This window comes from Contarinia nasturtii, unplaced genomic scaffold (assembly GCF_009176525.2).
Source record: "Contarinia nasturtii isolate CC-2019 unplaced genomic scaffold, AAFC_CNas_1.1 Cnas_scaffold_1421, whole genome shotgun sequence".
Taxonomy (NCBI): Eukaryota; Metazoa; Arthropoda; class Insecta; order Diptera; family Cecidomyiidae; genus Contarinia; species Contarinia nasturtii.
In genome coordinates this window covers 469-5204 of record NW_022198758.1, presented here as the reverse complement: position 1 = coordinate 5204, position 4736 = coordinate 469, and the positions used below count along the sequence as shown (strand labels likewise).

The 4736-nt window shown below is 35.5% G+C and overlaps 1 long non-coding RNA gene across 1 annotated transcript; it reads left to right on the top strand.

The window, feature by feature from the left end:
• The first annotated feature begins 2384 nt into the window (after window positions 1–2384).
• On the top strand, window positions 2385–4279 carry LOC116346051. Its single transcript, XR_004201552.1, has 3 exons — window positions 2385–2534; window positions 2607–2646; window positions 4241–4279. It is a non-coding gene; the product is annotated as an uncharacterized LOC116346051 (long non-coding RNA).
• Window positions 4280–4736: the final 457 nt, after the last annotated feature.

Below are 4736 nucleotides of genomic sequence, written 5' to 3'. Positions count from 1 at the left end.
GAGTATAAGCTCTCAAAGTGTTTAAGACTTCATAATCGATAGAGTTCTAGAAGCACCAGCTGATAGACTTCCTAAAACCTCTTATAACTTCGACAGAAGATTTGGGGTAATAGTGACTAAGGATTTGAATGAGTTTTTTCAACACAGCACATGGATGCACTCCTCCTATTTCAATGACGGCTCAGTCAGAGAGACGGGAAGCGGGTGTGGTATCTTCTGTTCACGGGAGAATAACGCTTTTTCGATTCCCTTGAGACTAACTACAACAGTCAAACAAGCGGAAGTAACTGCAATTTATCAATGTGCATTAAAAATTATAGTGGAGGGTAGCATGGCCATCTTCACTGACAGCTTGGGAGCCATAAAGGAATTTCAAGGCTTTACGGTGAGGAATGACTCAATTATGGCCTGCTACAAAGCACTCCGAAGAATAGCCGAGACCAATCCACTTAGGGTTGTGGATTAAGGCTAACTCAAACATAAGAGGCCATGATGTGGCAGATCTGAGGGCCAAGGTGGCTTCACGAAGCACAGCCATGGGACCAGAGCCAATCCCTGACCACATGGCTCAAGACACGAAGCATAATATAATCACATGAGAACAGAGAAAATTCTTTGTCAGATCACTGTGTACTAGACTGACCAGGCAACTTCTGAGACTACCTAAGAATGATATTAGAATTGCCATTGGTCTCTTGACGGGGCATAGTAAGGTCAACTATCATTTAAGAAACCTACGGGTTTGCATTAGGCACACAAGCGGGCGTCTTGCAATAGGTTAAAAAACCTGAGCAACGAGAAACTACGGATATTACTGAAAAGTAGACCTAGTATGCTCTTCTTACGAATCCAATAATCCAATAATCCAAGGTATATGAAAACAACATGAATGCAAGAGAGCACAAATTTGGCGTTTTTAAACATGGTGTGCAAATAACGTGTGTAAAGTTTCATGCCGATAGCTCAACGCTAGATGGTGCCGCAAGAGCTCGGTAGGTCATTATGTAAATTCATTGAAAAATGACGTTTTCAGTTAAAATAAAAATATCTTCGCACAACCACACAAAAATCAGGCTAGAACGCTTTCAAACAGCATTGATATTGTTTATATTGTCAAAATTGATCGAATTCAGTCATTGAAATAGGTTAAGAAGTTAATTATAGTTCGGATAAATCATGTTTCATATTCATATTTTGGCCCCACGTTCATTGCTTACAATTTGAGAAAAAATGAGATTAATTTGTGGAGTCCTGTTGTACTTTTGATACAAAACCTTCATTGTTGATGATGAAATTGGAATTTTTGGTCAAAAATTGAAAATCTTGAATGGACATGTGTTTTATTTTCATTCAAATCGTTTGAAACTTCACCAGTAGCAAGTGTTTAATGGAAAATGACGATCACCATCAATTTTAGTCGATATGGTTGTGCGAAGATATTTTTATTTTAACTGAAAACGTCATTTTCAATAAATTCACATAATAACCTACCGAGCTCTTGCGGCACCATCTAGCGTTGAGCTATCGGCATAAAACTTTACACACGTTATTTGCACACCATATGGAAAAATATTCCGAGGTAAGAGCGAAAAAATTTCAACTTTTGTGTTTTGGGGGCCAGTCTAATGCACATCCGTTTGGCCAAATGAATCAATTGTGATGACATTTGGTGTGTCATTATCAAACTAACTTCCTAGAATTATTGACCCTATTTCATTTTGCATCGCCGCAATAATTCTATCGCCCATGTATTTGGCCATTTTTGATTTTTCATTCGCTTTTTGTATTAACTCATTTTCATCACATGCATTACAAATGTATGTAAATGGTGAAACTACATCAAATAATGCGTGCATGTTTACACTTTTTTGGTCGCCAGTGTATTTTATTTTTTGTCATTATCGATCTTAATGAGACCAAATTCCTTCAATAGTTTTGTTGCATAAGGCGAACTCATGCATTCAAAATAAATTTTTTGTTTGCATTTTCTGCAAATCAAAAATTTTCCGTCAAATCGTAAGCCAGTGCACTTCTTTTCTTCACAGCTGTGAGTATTGCTCATGTCTAAAGCAACAACAAAAACAACATTCACTTATATACGTGATCAAATTCAAATTTTTATTATTTTAATGCAATTTTTATGGCGATCTTCAACTTTTCCGGGGAATGCACTAATTATTCTTTCTTATTTTCTATCTTTTTGTTTTATTTTGTGATTTTAATGAATGTTTTTGTGTAAATTTAATGGAGCACTTGAAAAAAAACGAATTGTCAAAGTTCAGTGATGAAAACAATGATTATCTCTCACGAAAATAGAGTAAAATCAAAATCCAATTTTAATATTTTTAATCATTGTCTTTCAGGAACGGCTGGTTGTGGCAAAACTGTACTAGTGAATGAAAAATTACATACATTATCGGAAAAATTTGTTATTCAGAATGTGCCATTCAACTTCTACACATCTTCGGAAATGCTACAAAAGATACTCGAAAAGCCGCTTGAGAAAAAAGCAGGAAGAAATTTCGGACCACCTGGTTTGTTTTATGACACAACATTTGACAGAAGGCTTTAAATTAACATGTTACTCAATAATATATTATATACAGGAACTAAAACCATGATATATTTCATAGATGACATGAACATGTAAGTTTAATTGTCTATTTAAAACTGAGCCGTCAATAAAAACAAACGAACGAACCGTTCGTTCCTAGCGTTTATTCGAAATTTGTTCGTTCGGTTTGTGTTTGTAAAAAATTAAATTTTCCTCAATTTGATGTAAACCTCAATAATGCAAAAGTATAAGGAAATGGGAAAAACTACCAATCTTCCTAATGCCCATTAAAAAAATTTAGTATAAAAAGTTGGTACTATATACTGTACTTTCAGCATTTTCATCTTTTGCCTTGCAACTTCAGGATTTTCTTAAATTGACCTTTTCAAAACGATGATTTCGAAAATAATAATTATTTAGAAATAAATGTGATATTCAATATCTATTGAATATATCGAGAAAAGAGTATGTTATTCAGCGCTTATAGCTGAGTAATGTCTGAATAAAAACGACCATTTTTGGAATTTTTTGGATTATCTAAACACCATGCGAAAATCCAGTTTTCATTTTTTTTTTTGCAAAAAAACACTTAGGCAAGAATGGCTGAAGGTTTATCATAAGTGCACTTTATTTTTAAAAAATCCGTTTAGCATTACTTTCTGTTGTCATATGCGTAGCGCTTGTGTCTGGCCAGACCCACATACATTTTATATGAGAAGTGACGCAATTTATAATCTCTTACCAGTAAAAACCCCCCGGATTTGCAAAATTTTTTGTTTCAAGATACTGCATGTGGTAGAAGGGTCCAAGATATGACATTTGGGATAAAAAAAAGTTCCCCAGATTGATATGGGACTAGATATGACCCTTGGTATTTCCAAGAACCCCAATATTCAGGTGAAATATGACATGAATATTAAAGCAAAAAACTATCAATCGATTACGATAACGAAAATTGCACATCCCCACAGGGGATGTAATCCCTCGAGCGCTCAACTTCCAGAACACTTTGGACCAGGTCGGATCCACCTACTCCACATCTATCTCTCGCGTATAAATTCAGTTTACTCTATAATATTGTATGAGATGAAGCAAATGATTCGATACCTAGGGGGAAGACACGTGGAATAGGATAAGACTTTTAGTGTGTTTATTCTTGGTGTCTCCCCCTAGTTCGATACCATATGATTTCCCAACTCCTAGAACACTTTGGACCAGGTCGGATCCATCTGCTCCACAGGATCCCGAACATGGCCATATTTTTTATTTCGGTGGTCAAAAATGGGAAAAAAATGAATTTCCAACGATTTTTTCAAAATGCCACCAGGCGGCCAAATTTTGACATTTTTTTGCGGACTCTTAATTTGACGTCTCCCGTGATATGGACTTAAATTTTTTTGGGTAAAACGTAACTTGCCCAAAATCATATTTCATCACATTTCATTTTCTGTTGTAATGAAAGTTAAAATTTTAATTCACACTTCGATACTTATAAGCAGAATACGTTAAACGCTATGAACGAAGGAAGTTTCGTACACGGCTCGACTCACTTCTGACTTCTGAAAAATATTCTCTCGGATTGCTTAAAATCATTGCCGACGTACATAAAAATGTCACTTTTTGGTGCTATTTCATGTGCTCGATGTAACATTCATTTTTGGAAAATCAAATATAAAACTTTTTCAGGCCAGAAGTGGACACTTATGGAACTGTTCAACCGCACACGTTGTAAGTAAAATATATTATTTGACCCAGACAAGTAAACAAATCTAGAAATTCTTAAGTACCTATAATAATAATAAAATGATATTACTTTTCCGCAAACACAATTCGCACTGAGATGCGTTGGTGATCGGACGTGTTTGTTCTTTTGCTCTCAGTGCTTTATAATACGAGGGTCACTATTTAAGTTTTTTCAAAAACATATATAAGACAATGGGGTTTCATCGAAAATGGTTTTATTGTTTTTCAAAATATTCGCCATGATGATCAATACACTTTTGCATTCGCTCGAACCATTTGTCATAGCATTCATGCCACTCCGAAAATGATATCTCCAAAACGTGTGTTTTGAACGCATCAACTGCTTCTTCGGGCGATGAAAATCGTTGAGCACGCAGTTTATTCTTCACGCTCGGGAATAAAGAGAAATCGTTGGGTGCCGAATCAGGACTGTACGGCG